This window comes from Ochotona princeps, chromosome 26, assembly GCF_030435755.1.
Source record: "Ochotona princeps isolate mOchPri1 chromosome 26, mOchPri1.hap1, whole genome shotgun sequence".
In the NCBI taxonomy this organism is placed as follows: domain Eukaryota; kingdom Metazoa; phylum Chordata; class Mammalia; order Lagomorpha; family Ochotonidae; genus Ochotona; species Ochotona princeps.
The window spans coordinates 7,821,720-7,837,828 of NC_080857.1; the positions used below are offsets into that span (position 1 = coordinate 7,821,720).

The window sequence follows — 16,109 nt, forward strand, 5'->3', positions numbered from 1 at the left end:
GAGGGCAGATGTGTTAAGGAGAGTGGAATGTTCTGCTGTATTTCCAAGTGGTTTCTCTTGCCCTGCCTTACCAGCAGCTCGAAGGCATTTCCTCAGCTGTCCACCGTGCGAGCCTGGGGGAGCGCCTCTACGCCACTCCCATCCAAGCGTGATGGTCCCTGGGTCTGCCTGGAGCCTTAGGTTCCTCTGTGTCCAGCCTCCAGCAATTGGTCCATGGCAGGGCAGATATTCCTGCCCTGGGAAACCAATCCCTGGAGGGTCCTGCTGCCTTCCAGATCAGATAACACCGCCCAACGCGGACTTCCTGTTCCCTGCTATCTCTCAGAAGCATCCAACAAGTTCCGTCTTGTTTGTGCTCCATGTCTGGCCTGTCTCTTGCGTGGTCACCCTCATTTTCCAGAGCTAGCTGAGTCTCTGGAGAGTGGTCCCTGAGTGGCAGGTGGAAGGTAGACTCAAACTCGGCTGCCTGATTCTCAGGTGGGTGCCATGTCTACACTGCAGCCTGTGACAGGCTGGGGTGCAACAGAGAAGGGAAAGGAGTGTTGGGGAGCTGGGGGAAGGTCGCGGAGCTGGACTTGGGGGCTTGGGAGGCCACAGGAGGAGCTGGGCTCCGGAGGCTGAGAGAATGGTCAGTTGGAAGCTGCAAGGGGCCAGCTTCACCTGCTTTCTCTGGGACATTAGGGGTGTTCCCTGGGGACCCTGGTGGCTGTTTGTGCCTCTGCTCCTGGCTTCTCCCCTGTCCAGGTCTCTCCACCAGCCCAGCCCTGGGTAACAGGAGCAGAGGACCCACTGATACACCCACAGGTTCTTCTGGGAAAGGAAAGCCAGAGTGACTTACAGCCCAGAAGATGCTCACTGTCTGGCCAAACCTCAAGAGCCAAAGGGGACTAATGAGTCCGGGAAGCGCTCTGGGCTGTGCAGAGGAGAGAGCAAACCACGCAGCCAGTCTAGCCAGACCCAGCCTCCAGGGACCCACAGCAACTCCAACCCCGGAGGAGGGCTGCTTCCCGACTCCCCGGGGTGCTGACGCCCAGCCTTGCAGCCACTCAGAGCGGCCACCAGACCAAGGCAGGGTCTGGAGTCTGGATATTGCTCCTAGTTCCACCAGCAACAGCAGGCAGCTGGGCAGCCCAGCACCCTCTGTGGGCCTTGCTGTTGGCCAGTACAGTGCCTCACCCACCCACAGGTGGTTTTGTTTATTTGTAATTTTAATTTTTAAAAAACTGATTTGAGAAACAGAGAGACAGAAGACAGACGTGAAAGCATGCCTATTCATTGGCTCACTTTCCAGATTCCCCAAAATGGTGAGGGCGGGACGAGGGCGAGTCCAGCCCGAGTGTCCCACGTGGATAGCTGCTTCCCCTTGTGTACAGCAGCAAGAGGCCGGACTTGGGAGCCCGGGCAGTCCCACAGGGAAGTGGGTGTCCCAGCTGTGCTCCTCTTCATTCAACCAGGACCCCTCCCAGGTCTGCCAGAGCCTTACACTGCACAACAGACGTGAGACTTTTTGCAAAACTCTTAAGCTCCGTACAAACATGAATGATCACATTACTACCCTATCAACAGTGGAGGCACAGCACCAATCACATCTAAATATTTAAAACACCAGTAGGCTTTATACAGTGAAGTACCAGGTTCTGTCTGCATTACTAAATATGCCATGCCTCAGTTTTAGCATTAGCTTCATTTATGTTTATTGGAAAAACCGATCAGAGTTACGGAGAGAAGAAATACAGAAAGATCTTCCTTCTGCTGGCTCACTCCCCAAATGCCCACAATAGCCAGAGCTGAGCCAATCAGGAGCCAGGAGTTTCTTCAAGGTCTCCCAAGTAGGTGCAGGGTCCCAAGGCTTTTGGCCATCCTCCACTGCTTTCCCAGGCCACAATCAGGGAGCTGGGTGGGAAATGGAGCAGCCAGAACACAAACTGGTACCCATGTAGGATCCCAGAACATGCAAGGTGAGGATTTAGCCACTGAGCCATCGTGCTGTGTCCTATTAGCTTTATTTTTAAAAGTTTACTGATTGTTATTTGAAAGAGTCAGAGTAAGGACAACCTTTCTTTGGTTGTTGCCAGCTTCTCTCTCTAAATTAATCAATGTCTTGGGCTGGTGCCATGGCTCAACAGGCTAATCCTCTACCTTCAAGTGCCAGCATCCCATATGGGTGCTGGTTTGTCTCCCAGCTGCTCCACTTCTGAACCTGCTCTCTGCGGCCTGGGAAGTTAGTGGAAAATGGTACAAGTGCTTGGGACTTTGTGCATAGCTGTGTGAGAGACCCAGAAGAGGTTCCTGGCTTCTGGCTCCTTGCTCCAGATTGGCTCAGCTCCGGCCCTTGCAGGCATTTGGGGAGTGAACCAGCCGCTGTAAAATCTTTCTGTCTCTCCCTTTCTCTGTAAATCTGCCTTTCAAATAAAAAAATAAACAAAGAAATTGGGCCCAGCACAGTAGCTTAGCGGTTAAAGTCAGCCTTGCATGTGCCATGTCCCAGGTGCCCTACCTCCCTGTCTGTGGCCTGGGAAAGCAGTCAAGGAAGGCCAAAAGCCTTGGGACCCTGCACCAGTGTGGGAGACTCAGAAGAAGCTCCTGGTTCCTGGCTGTGGATCGGCTCAGCTCCAGCCGTTGCAGCCACCTGGGGACTGAACTAGCAGATGGAAGATCTTTCTCTTGTCTCTCCTTCTCTGTAAATTTGACTTTCTAATTAAAAAAAAAAATCTTAAAAAAAACCCAGCAGACCGCATCTGCCCAGACCATCACAACACATCTTCTATTTAACAGAATGAACCGTTGTTTGCTTTTAGAACAGAAAATAAAGCCAACTATGTATTGTAAGCTAAGTTGTGGGGTCACTTGGCCTGACAATGACTTTAGACCTGGGCAAAGAGAACATGTGCAGGTAGAATCCACAGTTCCCTTGCTCACCCGTGGGAGGGTCGATTCCTGAGTGGCCATGGGAAGTGGCTGTGTGGATCCTTGGGAAACAAAGGCCATCTTACGAGGGGAGCACAGAGTACAGTCCCTCGGCAGCCAAGCGCGTCCTGGGCTGGACTGTGAACAAGAGTTGATGGGCTGGCGCGCCTGCCTGACGCTCTCTCCTCACCAGCAGAGGGCGCTCCAGGAACCGCCCAGGCAGCAAGATCAAGGCCAGCGGGACACCAGGCGCTCACTTCCTGTGGCTGCCAGGAGATCACATCCGGGTCACGAAGGAAGGTTCTTCAGGAGAAAGCGCCTCCATATATTTACTTATTTATTACTTGTATTGGAAAGGCAGACTTACAGAGAGAAGGAGAGACGGAGCGAGCGTCACAAGGCAGATTCTAGAGTCAGATGGCCCAGATTCCACCTGGGGCCTCCTGCTCCTGACCTTGGGTTAGTCGTGTCCAGTTAGACACCATCCTCATCTGTGTGTGCAGGTGACCCGACAGCACCTACCTTATCCAGCACTGAGAGGGTTAAATGGGAAGCTGGAGCCCTCTGGATGGGCTGCTGCGGTTAATGTTAGTAACAGGAAGGTTGCTTTGATAATCCTCCAAAGAACGTGAAAATCACAATTTCACATCTCTCAAAATACCCCGAAGATGGAATTCTTCAAAATCCCAACTCTGCAATAAAAAACGGTTTGAAGTTTCTCCAAAAAAAAAAAAAAATAATAAATAATCGAAAATAGATTTTGCTGCCGTTTTCCTCCTGGGGATGTGCCCGGCAGGACTGGCAGCGGGGATGGGCAGGGGGAATTGTACACCTGTGTCCCCAGCAGCCTCAGGCATGGAGGCAGTGGGTTGAAGTAACACAGGTGGGCACTGGAGGGCAAGAGGCACACAGAATCTGGGATGGACAGGAAAGGATTACTACCCAGCCTCAGAAAAATAGGAGATTCTGCCATATGCTACAACATGAGGGCACCTGGGAAAATTATGTCAAATAAAACCAGCTAATCACAAAAAGACAAACACTGTAAGTTCCGAGTGTCGGGAGCCCAGAGGAAGAGTCACAATCTTGGAGTCGCGGACAGGCTTTCGGCCTCCCAGCCAAGAGGCTGGCTAAGACGTTTCTTTTCTTATCAGTGGACCTGGGCTCAAATCCCAGCTCTGCTCCTGGGCCCAGGTCTCTGCCAGTGTGTATTCTGTAAAGTAGAAGGTGAGGGCCCAGGTGTTTGGGCGCCCCACCACTCACGTGGGAGACTGGAAGAGGGTTTCCTGGATCCTGGCTTGGGCCTGGCCCAGGTGGGCTGTTAAGGGCCTTTTGGGAGCTTTTTCTGTTTCTAGCTCTCTGCCTCTCAAACCACTCACTGATCAGTCAGTCTTTGAGTGCCAGGAGCCAGCAGGAGGGCAAGTACAGTTGGGGGGGTTCACAAAGAGTTTTGGGTTGAGCAGGCAAAGGAACTCTCAAGATGGGTGGAGCTTGGACAACGTCATGAACGTATCTGGTGTCATTCAACTGCATGCTTTAAGATGATTGAACTGGGTCCCTGTTGTAGTGTAGTGGAGTGAGCTGCTGCTTGAGGTACTGGCATCCGATATTGGAATGCTGGTTCAAGTCCTGACAATGCTGCTTCTAAGCCAGCACCCTGTTAGTGAGGCTGGGAAGGCAGCAGAGGATGGTCCAAGCGCCTGGGTCGCTTCCACCCACACGGGAGACCTGGATGAAGTTCCTGGCTCTTGGATTTGGCCTGGTCCAGACCTGGTTATTACAGCCATTGAGGGAGGGAACTCTCCCTCTGTCACTCTTTCAAATAAATAAATCTTTTTAAAAAGGGTTAAGCTGATAATTAATTTTATGTTATGTATATGTATATAGATATACATATATTTCATTACAATAAGAACATTTTAACTCTGAAGGCTTTTGCTGTACATTTCTTTTTCTAAAGAAAAAAATTCATTTTTATTGAAAGGCCTGGTGATAGAGGAGAGACAGAGAGGGGCCTTCCATCCATCGGTTCACTCCACCCCACTGGCCACAGTGACAAGAGCTGGGCTGATCTGCAGCCAGAAGCCAGGAGCTTCTTCCAGGTCTGCCATGCGGGCACAGAGGGGATGAGGGAGGGAGGGATGGAGGGAGAGAGAAAATCTTCCATCTTTCGGTTCACTCCCCAAGTGCCCACAACAGGCATGGCGGGCCTGGGCTGAAGGCAGGAGCTGGGAACTCAGTCCAGGTGTCCCACACGGGGGCGCTGAGGCCCAAGGACGTGGGCCGTCAGGTTCTGCTCCCTTATGCAGGAAGCTGGGCCAGAAGCAGAGGAGCTGGGAGGCTGGCTAATTCCTCCTCAACGGAATGTGAGCAGCCCGAGCAGCCTCAGTGCTACACCAAATGCCCACCCAGAGTCCAAGGGCGCCAGGGAAAGAAGCCGTCACCTGGTCAGTGTGGTTCAAAAGCAGAATGAGGCATCATGGGGGAGACTGGCACAGACTGGGATGGAAGATAGCAGAGAACACTGCCCGCAGCAAGAGGCAACATTGGGGGTCCGACACGGTAGCCTAGTGGCTGGGGTCCTCGTCTTGTTCATGTCGGGATCCCATATCAGTGCTGGTTTGTGTCTCAGCTGCTCCACTTCCCTTCCAGCTCCCTGCTCCTGGCTCCTGGCTTCAGATTGGCTCAGCTCTGGCTGTTGCAGCCACTTGGGGAGTGTTCCAGTGGAGAGAAGATCTTTCTGTCTCTGCTTTTCTCTGTAGATCTGACTTTGCAATAAAAATAAATAAAATCTTCAAAACACAAACAAAAAAAGAGCATTGGCTTATGCAATTTCCTTTGCATGAGTGTGCGTGTGTGTATTGGTTTGTAATCTAAATGTGTTAGTATGGGTTGCTGTAAAAAATATTTTGTAGGGGCCAGCACTCTGGCATAGCAGGTAAAGCTGCCACCTGCTGTGCTGATGTCATATGGTACCAGTTTGTGTCCTAGATGCTCCACTTCTGTTCCAGCTCCCTGTTAATGCGTCTGGGAAACCAGCAGAGGATGGCCCAAGTGCCTGGTTCCTTCCACACACGTGGGAGATAAGAAGCTCCTTGCTGGCTCAACTCTGGGTGTCGCAGCCATCTGGAGGATGAACCAGCAGAAGGAAGATTCATTCTCTCTCTCTCTCTCTCCATCCCTATGCCTTTCAAATAGATAGATACATCTTTCAAAAACAGACAAATGAAAATTTTGCAAAACATTGTATTACAAGTTGTAAGATCCATAACACATCCTTGCATATGATGAAGCATTGTTCAAAATGCCCGGCCCCTGCCCAGGGGACACACACACTCACACACATAGTTTCATGAGTCCTCACCCGTACGACCGTACCTATGCAAGGACAATTCTCTCATTTTCCAAAGGATGCCTCCAACTGAAATGCTTCCACTGCACTTCAGTGGAGCATGACTCAAGGTCTTGGAGCCTGTCAGCTCTCACTGTTCTCCTCCTGCTAATTCTGGTCTCTCCCCGTTTTCTGTGGAAGACATGCCATCTCTCCCTGCAGACCAGGGAGCCCCCACCCCACCGTTAGGCTGGTCCTCACCGTTAGGCTGGTCCATCAGACCCCGTCTTGTTGGCCTCCCAGGGCATGTGTGCTTGCCCTGCATCACACACCTGAGCTGGGATAGGAATGACGTCACTTGGTGATGGGGAGTTGCTGTGTCCACACAGAAACGCTTGCCCAGTTCCCGCCATCCCGCCACAGGTGGTCCCCCGTGGGAGCGGTATCTTCGGAGCACCCTGGGAATGGACACAGAGGCAGTCATATTAGCCTGCTGTCAGGTGGGAACTCATGTCGGCTTTTCAACAGCTTCCTTGGGGAGTGTTGTGAGGGTGATGTTTACTGTAAAACCCTCTGTTGGGTGAGCCACAGCTGTGGCATACTGACACCCAGGTCTGCTTTTGGTCCTAGGTAAACCTGGTAGGGGCTGAGGTGGCAGCAGGCCAGTGGGCGCCATGCTGCATCTTGCATGGCAGGTACCCACTCACATGCCCCTGGTGACTGTGCCAGCCCTCTGCTAAGCACTGGACACATGTTCTCACTTAGCTGTCACAAGGATTCTGTGCAATAAGAACCATGATTGCCACTGAGGCTCAGCACCCAAGTAACTCGGGCAAGGCCAAGCCTGCATGTCGGCTCCAGGGTTCCCATCCTTGTTGCGAACCTCAGCAGTGTCTCACCCTTGTTTCTCACTGCATAGACTCAGGAAAGTTCCAGAATAGTGAGGCAAGGTCTTCGAATTGAGGCTTGGGGTTAAGGGTTAGGCACTTGTATGGCAGACCTGGCATTTCTTGTCCCCATGTTCTATGGAAGCTTCTGGATTGCCTCTGGGACCCAGGAGGGGTGCTCTGCAGTCACCATGCCTCACGTGAAGCTGGCCTAAGCAGCGTCACACACCTGTCTGTGAAAGTCACCTGGAAGAGTCCCTGGCTTTTGGCTTTGGGCCCAGCTGGGGGCCCCTGTAGCATGTGGGAATAAAAGCCAATGGAAGTGCATGGGTTCTAATAAATAATAAAACAGTAACAATGACACAATATTCATCTCCCAGGATGCCTGGGAGGGAAGTGGGACCTGATATGCCCAGATTCCTGGTTGGGACGCGGCACATGTGGGTGCTAGGTAACAATTCTGCTTTTTTTCTTTTCTTCAAAATATATTTTTAAAAAGATATATTCATTTTTATTGGAAAGGCAGATCAGATTTATGGAAAGAAGGAGAGACAGAGAGGAAGACCTTCCACCTGCTGGTTCACTCCCCAAATGCCCACTGTCCAGAGCTAAGCCGATGCAAAGCCAGGAGCCAGGAGCTTCTTCCATGTCTCCCACGCAGGTGCAGGGTCCCAGGGCTTTGGGCCGTCCTCCACTGCCTTCCCAGGCCACAAGCAGGGAGCTGGATGGGAAGTGGAGCAGCTTGGATACGAACCGGCGCCCATATGGGATCCCAGAACTTGCAAGGTGACGATTTAGCCAATAAGCCATCATGCTAGGCCCCAACAAGTCTCCTTTTTCTTTTCTAGAAATTGGGGCCAAGGGAAAGGGGCCAGAGGCCACGTGAGGCACAAAGTGAATTTCAAAGTGGGGTCCACCTGAGGAAGGCCCCAGAGCCTCTGCAAGGAGGGTAAGGGACGCAGGCTCCTCCGGTGACCAACAACAACCTTCTTCCTGTTGCTCTGTGCAAGACTTCCCAGGCGTCAGTTATAAAAAGCCCCAGAACAACTTGTATTCAAAGGCCAAATTGCTTTTGCTTTCTTCCCTCAGATGTAATGAAACATTGGCACCAACACAGCAAATCCCACCGTCTGTGCCGCTGCGTGGGCGAGACCCAGTTTGGAGCGAGGCCGGCGGGCCGGGGAACCCATGGCGCACAGAGGACAGAGCTGCTTCTGGGAAAGCAGGGCCTAAAAATATCCACACATGCCATGGTCAGGTGGCAGCCAGTGCCAGCTGGCGAGGGGGCAGTCTCTGGCTCCTGATGCCCTGTGCTGGCGGCTCCTCCCCTCTCCTGGGCCTCTTCACAGTGGTGGAAGGAGGTGAGGAAGTTGGGGAGGGAGAGGACTGGATGGCATCCCAGGGTTCAATCCGGGTCCTTTGCTCCGTCTCCACTCACTCCCTAGTGGTGTCATCCAGGCTCCTGACCCAGGAGTCCTCAGTATACCAGCAGCCGTCGGTTCATCCTGCTGGCCCAGACTGCCCCCACGTCTGTCTCCTCAGTCACTCCACTGGCGTGTCTAACCAACACCTCGTACTTAGGCTCAAACCTGCCCCCTTCTAGAAAAGCTTCAATGGTGGCAAAAATGCCCCAACCTAGAATGACCACTTCACTTTCTAGTGGTAGACACAATCTTGTGTAAGCAGTACCACTGTCTACTTCTAGAACTCTCTTGCCGTCCCAACCCAAGGGTGACCTGGGTCTCAGATGCTCATGTTCACTTCAGTGCATGAGTAGGAGCTGGCATTCCCAGTGAAGGACTCAGGGGTAGGCATGCCACTTCAGTTACGAGCATGCTAGGGAGACAAAGGGATCCTACACGAACAATAACGGGGATGCTGTAAAAGTATGCCTGATGCCTTGGACAGATGCTGGTGATGTACTTCCAGAGTGACAAAAGCCGGTTCTACAATGACGTCATAGGAACGAGGGGGCCAAGGCTCAACCACATGCCGGGGCGGGGGGGATGTCACCATTGAAGACAAGGCCTGCTGGGCAAATACCAGGAGACCGTTCGTAGCGGTTAATTCTGGTGCAGTTCTGATCACTTTTTCCTCTGTGGGTTTTATTTCTTTGCTGCAGATGCACACACAGGGAGACAGAGACAGAACTTGCACCTACTGGTTTAAAGTTCTCAAATAGCCACACGCCCCAGGGCTGGGTCAGGCTGAAGCCAGGAACCAGGAACTCAATCCAGGTCTCCCACGTGAGCTGCAAAGACCTGAGGACTTGAGTCAGAGAGAGACAGAGACAGCAAGTGAGCGAGCACACACTTGTAAGCTGTCAGCGGTATAGACGAGGAAACCTCAAAAAGGCTATGGAAAATTCCATTCTCCAGGCATCTCAAGCACAAGCCAATATGCTTCCAACACCGACTGTGAGGCTCTCAGCATGCCCAGGGAGCAATACCAGGCGTGCTGTTGGTACCGCCGTGTCCGCCCATCTGCTGCCGCGGAGGCCAAGTCCCATGCTTTTCTGTGGGTCAGATCCTCCCTCCATAGCTAGACCACTGGAATTCCCCCTTCCCGAGCCCCTGCTGCAGGCCTGGGCCCACAGCCTCTGTGAAGGGCTCCAGGTGATCTTTGAGGGTCCCTGGTGCACCAGGTCTGCAATGGATCTGCTTCCCAACTCCTCTTTTTACCTAAGCTGAAGGCAGGGTTCACCAGCTCATTCATTCAAGGTTGTCTTGCCTCATGACTGTGTGTTCATCAGGAGCAGCCAGCAGCCGGGGCAACATGTTCGTGAGGGAGGAAGCCTTGCAGAGGTGCATGCATACACACATAAACAGAAGTCCACTGTGAGCGTGACCACATGGAGGGCTCTGTGTTGACACAAAGGTGTATGTGTGTGCATAGAGCCAGAAGTCACTGTGCCTTTAAGAGAACCTTTCTCTGGGCCTGGTGCAATAGCCTACTGGCTAAAATCCTCACCTTGCATGAGCTGGGATCCCATGTGGGCACCGGTTCATGACCCGGCTGCTCCACTTCCCTTCCAGCTCCCTTCTTGTGGCCTGAGAAAGCAGTAGAAGATGGCCCAAAGCCTTGGGACCTTACACCGTGCGGGAGACCCAGAAGCAGCTCCTGTCTTCGGATCGGCTCAGCACTGGCCGTCGTGGCCACTTGGGTACCAGCAGATGGAAGATCTTTCTGTTTCTCCTTCTTTCTGTAATACTGACTTTCCAATAAAAATAAATAAATCATTTTTAAAATACCAGAGGGAATTAAAATAAACAAAACAAACAAAAAAAGAAAACCCTTTTCTGCAGAATGACTGAACACATGAACATGACTGAATTTCTGCTTGAGCAGTGGGGATCAGGAGGCCAGGGGCCACAGCTGCCTTGCCCAGACATTCAAGGTGCAGAGGGCAGCCAGCACCCTTGACTCAGAGTCCTAGCCCAAGAGAAGGTCCAGAGAGGGGGATGGGGTGTGAGCCAGGTGAGCCCAGAGCACCCCGTCCCTGCCTCTGGGAGTCAGTTTTCATTCTGCCCCGTCTACCTGCTGGGTACGTGGGTTTGGGCAAGGTCCCTCACTTGACCTGGGTCTCATCAACTGTTAAATGGAGCCGAGATCTATTGGGAGGCTCTGGGAGGTTGGAACTGGCTAAGCTTTCAGCACAGCACCCAGTGGGCACACATGGAGCTAAAATCTACACAGAAACACTCAGGAGCGTCTGCTGAAAAGAACCTGATTTAACATGCTCAGCAGCGCCCCCTGGCCACCTGAGACTAGACCTTCCTCTCCTAGAGGTAGATCAGCTGGAACTCCCTGGAGGGGGCCTGTGAGCGTGTCTGATTGGAGTCCCATCTGCTCTCCTTCCAAGCCACCTTCCTGCTAATGTGCATCATGGGGGACCGCAGGTAACGACTCAAGAACCTGGGGCCCTGCCCATCGGGGTGGGAGACTGGACAGAGGGCTCGTAGGCATTTGGGAAGCAAACCAAGCAGATGAAGAAATCCCCCTCCCCATCAAGTCCCTTTATAATAAATGGGGATCAAGGTCCCCCAAACAGCTGTCAGCAAACCAGCACCCCCATGTAGCCCACCTATCCATTCCACACCCCATTCTGCATTCATCCTGCAGATTTGCTACAGTCGCTGGCCCCACCAGGTCCCCAAAGCAGCATCGCCCCACCCCCGCCGTCCCTGCTGCCAAGGATTACACGCATGGTTCTGTAACCAACCCCAGCGCAAGGGCACACAAGGGCAAGGTGAGGGACATTACTCAATACATAGACCACGTTCTAAGCGTGGTTTGCAATGGAGCATTGTCTCCCAGGAACCATTCTCCCTACTTTTTCTCAGCTCCCCGACCCTCTCGGTTCAGAAAATCATCTGGCAACTCCCCATGGCGAGTTCAGGATTTGCAACAATGAAGTAAAGAAAATGAAAGTTGCCCTTGTCTGTCCCTGGAGACCATGCATCTCAGCCTCCTGGTGCGTTTGGGTTTCTAGAAGTCCAAGCCTTCTAGAAATGCACCCCATGGGGACAGCTTGCGGCCTGCCCCTCCCCCTGAGAATCACGCTAGCTCCCAATGTGGTCCTCTCATCGGGCTCCACGGCCACGAGCGTGCCTGCCATATGCTCTGCTGGTGAGGTGGACATTGGCGGGGCCGGGGGTGAGAGGGGTCGGGGAGTGTGATGGGCCATGGGGACCTTCCTTGGTACCTTCAGGTCGGTCATCATGCTGCACACAGCCAGGGCGGAGGACCCCGAGACCCACAAGAGGAGGGACAGTGCCCAGCTACCCCAGCAAGTCCCACCCTCTCTAACCTGCCCCACGTGTGGTGAGCAAGATGGCACCTCCACATCGGTTTGGCCAATGTCCTGTTTTGCCAGCACCAAGCCTGGAACGAGCTGGCCTACGGCTCATTCAAGTGCCATGGACACAGCTGGCTCCTATTTTTAGCAAGGGAAAGGGGAAAGTGAGTTGAGTTTGGGGAAAGAAAGGAGGCATGGCCACGGTCCAGGTTGAGATCTGGAAGATTCCATCCACTCAGCCCCTGATGTCAGGAAGTGCCTAGGAGCTCCCGGAAGGCACGAGGCCACCTTGCTCGGATTCCCAGCAGCCGGGAGCGCCGGGGGCCCCAGGGACGGTCACTTCGGCTTTGCTCCCAGCACTGATGTCTCCTCTCTACTTCTGTTCTTTAAAAGTCCTCTCCCTTACCTATTAGCAGTGGCCTTCCTGCAGCAGCTGCACTGGGGTCTGAGATGTGGTTTTATTCTAATGATCCTCTCTCTACTACAAAATGATGATGGTGATGCCTTGCACGGCTGCCAAGATCAAACCGGAAAGCCACGTGCCTGGCCCAGAGTCAGCTGTCACTCAAGACTTGGAACTGTCTGGAAGTGGGCTCTGCTTCCTCCTCAGCCTGTTCTAGCAGGACCTGGACGATGGTCACTCCCTGTCGCGGGCTTTGGCCACCTCCTGTGGCATTGCAGCTCTCCTGAGCTACCCTACTCCTCCCTGGCGCCTTGAGAAAAGGGGCTGCGGCTCATTTCCCTCAGACTCCCATCCACATATTAGGTGTTCATGTAATGCAGACAGGAGCTGACAAAGTCTTGGATTTCACAGAAACTTTTTTTGTTTTTCAACATTTAACAGAAAGCTAATTCGTGGAAACTACTGATATATAACTTTGAGGTGTCAACAGATACAGGGAAGAACTGATGAATGCAACTGTTGGTTTTCAGGATTTTGGAAACCACCTGCAAAACTGGTTGGCTAGGAGTGTAACACGGGTGGGAGGTGCTAAGTACAGAATCTATCACTAAGAGAAGCTTACATGTTGAAGTCTGAGATGCTTTGTGGCTGTCCCCGCCTGGCAGTCACCTCTTCTCCACTACAGTGAATTTCACGGCTGCAGGATCGGAGGGCTGGCACCTCATGTGATGCCCACAGCAGGGAGTTGGTGGGAGAGATGTTTGCTGCATACGGTGGAGACATACACACTACCACCACCACCATCACTACCCTCCAAGACATGACCTGGACTCTTGGAAACCTCCATCTGGACTCACGCTCCAGGAGCCACTGTGTTAGCAACACACTCAGGAGAGCTTTCAAAATCAAGCAGTACGAAATCCCATGCAGTACCGGGCCAGGGTGGTTGACCCAGTTGATTTCCGTGTTCCTCTGAGTGCGAGCTAGTGAGAGCGCCCTCGTGTGTCTCCTCGTTGTAATGCCACCTCCAGCAAAGGCTCGGATGGGCAACACCAGGTAAACGGTTGGTTTCCTTCTCAGCTTTTGTTGTTGTTTCAAAGCCTTCCCACTCCCAGATGGTTTTAGAAGGCCAAATTCAAGGTTTGCCCTTCTGTTAGGATGGGGTGTGAGACTTCCTGGTGGTCAGAACATAGATCATGAAGACATGCTTGAGCTCTAAGACCAGCTGCCTGGGTGAGGAGGTGGGAGGGCAGCTGGTAGGGAGCCAACCCGGAGCTGGGGTTGTGGTGCAGTCAGTTAAAGGACTGCCTGCTATGCCAGGATCCCATATGGGTGCTGGTTCAAGTCCTGGCTGCCCCACTTCCAGTCCAGCCCCCTGCCAATACACCTACGAAGGCAGCAGAGCATGGCCCAACTCCTTGGGAGCCTACACTTACGTGGGAGGCCTGGGTGGAGCCCCACACTCCAGGCTTCAGGGAGCACTTAGGGCTGCAGCTTGTGTCCCTGAGAACTGAGGCGCACTGAGCTCTGTGGCTGGAGAACTCTCCCCTCACGCCCTGCAGGCCCACAGCTGTGCACGGCTTTGGGGCCAGAAACCTGGGGCGTCCCTGGCCATTGCTGCAGGTCAGTATGGAAGGCTCCTTGATTTCTGGGGTTCCTGTAGCTGGAAGAGGAAAAGGCTAAGCTCTCGACAGCTACCATCCAGAGAGCCAGGTGGAGTAGTAGACCCCTCTTTCCCCCACAGTAGCTCTGCTCGTGGGAGGAGGAGGAGGAAAAGGAGGATGGTGGTCGAGCTCTGACCATGCGAACTGGTCCACAGCTCACCGTGCGTGCTGATTGGTGATATCGCTTGCCTCAGCTTCTTTCTACTGATGGAGTGAGGCACTGGAGTTCACAGAAAACAAAGCAGGGTACATCAAGCAAAGTGTGTGGGCAGAATAGGCCATGGAAAGCAGGGTCACTTCACTGCCAAGCCAGGTCTCCCCGGCTGTGTGCTGTGAAGTCGACTTTGCAGCTCTGGCTTAGTGTCTGCTCGGCAGTACGCACCAAACAAAGGCAGATTCCACTGCAAAGTGGCCTGTTGTAGGTAGGCTCCTGGTCCCTTCCCAGGCCCTTGCGCCGGGTTGTGGGATGGGTGTGGAGCCCAGATTCTCATACTCAATGTGGTGATTTCTGGAGGGAGCCATGAGTATCCTGAGCCTGAGGCTCACGACACAGATCATTACCGTAGTCCGCATGCGTGAGCACACACTGACACTGATGGGGCCCATGACACCTGCTCAAACTATGTTGCTGGCTGCTGGAAGGCTGACAGGGATGGCCGAGACAGAGGCATTAGGCCACTCCATGGCACAAATGGTGACAAGGTCACAGACATCTTCCTGGTGTGTGGGCCTAAACTCTGAGGATGACAACGTCAGCAGGTGCCGAGTGTGTTTTAACGGACTGCCAGGTTCTGGATGATTTGCTTGTTTCATGCCTGAGAAAGTTCAGGTGCCCTGGCCTCTGGCTCTCCCCTCAGGTCCAGTTCCAAGTTCTTGTCAATCCCCATCGTGAGCACACCCAGAGGCCTGGCAAAACCCGAAACCAGCCCTCCCTCCTTGAGCCTGCTCCCTCCCCTCCAGGTGGGGCTCATCTCCTGGGATCCATGGAGTTCAGCCCAAATCAACAGTGGGAACAAAACTTTTTCCTGCTCCCCCAGCAGCTCAGGTTAAAGCCTGCTCAGAGGTCAAGTGTTGGGACAAGTTGCCCAGTGGCCCCTGCCTTCTGCTTCCTACCACCCCACGCTTATGGAAAGTTCACAGAGCTTTATGCTTATCAAAGATGCCCAGTGGCTGAGGCTGACTACTCTGCCAAGGTCAGTGCCTAGAACCATTACTGTTCCCCGAGACCTCATGAGAACTGCACACCTTTTTGGTTTCCTCGGGCCCAAGTCCAAGAAGCACCACCATCCTTATCAGTCCGAGTGAACCCTGAGCTGAACCCACAAGCTTTGAGCGAAGACACCTGCCACAGCCTTTCCAGCAGCTTGTCGGGGATGGGCCACGCTGTGGCCACCAGAGGGCAGCAAATGGCAGCAGCAGCGGCACCAGAGAAAAATTAACAAACGGAACCAGCAGCCATGGGCTCTGAGCACCCAGCATTCAAGGCAGCTGCGTGAGGGAGCAGGTCCTAGCAGTGCCATCAATTTCCAGGAAAAGGAGGGAATCTTAGCTCTTTGGCTGCTGCAGACCCTGGTCGAGGCAATGCCCTTAGCTACATCAAGGTAAATACACAGGACGCTCCTTGAAAGCAATGATGCTACACAGGCAGGCATTGGATTCTAGAGCAATGCAACACAGTGACATGTGTGTGACCTTGTTGGACCAGAGGGGCCCAGCTCCTCTCACTGTTGTTTTGAAATGGGGATGACCAAGTGGGAGATTTCTGAACTATACCGGGATATGAAGATGCCCGTGATCTCCATCGGCAGCCACAGACGTCAGCTGGGGCGGTCATAGCCTTCCGTGGTCTCCACACCTAGTGGAAACAGATGCTCACTTTTAGTTTGTTATGAAAGTAAAGATATAATTTCTTCTCACCCCGCCCCATCGAAGCTCACTGAGCTGTAGGCTTCTCCCTGGGGACCTGCAGAGACCCAGGGACCCCAGAGAAGATCCTGGGGGGAATCAGGGACAGGGGAGCTGGCTGTCCCTGGACCCCCTGACCCCACCTGGCTCCTGCCTCCGTAAAAGTGACCCGGGATGACCAGTGTGACTCGCATGGCTATTGTGCACCCTGCTC

The 16,109-nt window shown here is 53.2% G+C and overlaps 1 long non-coding RNA gene across 1 annotated transcript; it reads right to left on the minus strand.

Moving 5' to 3' along the window:
- Positions 1-6,595: 6,595 nt before the first annotated feature.
- On the minus strand, positions 6,596-15,846 carry LOC131478033 (uncharacterized). Its single transcript, XR_009244265.1, has 3 exons — positions 15,764-15,846; positions 11,936-12,061; positions 6,596-6,696 (listed from the first exon to the last, which is right to left on the minus strand). It is a non-coding gene; the product is annotated as an uncharacterized LOC131478033 (long non-coding RNA).
- Between the last annotated feature and the right edge of the window lie 263 nt (positions 15,847-16,109).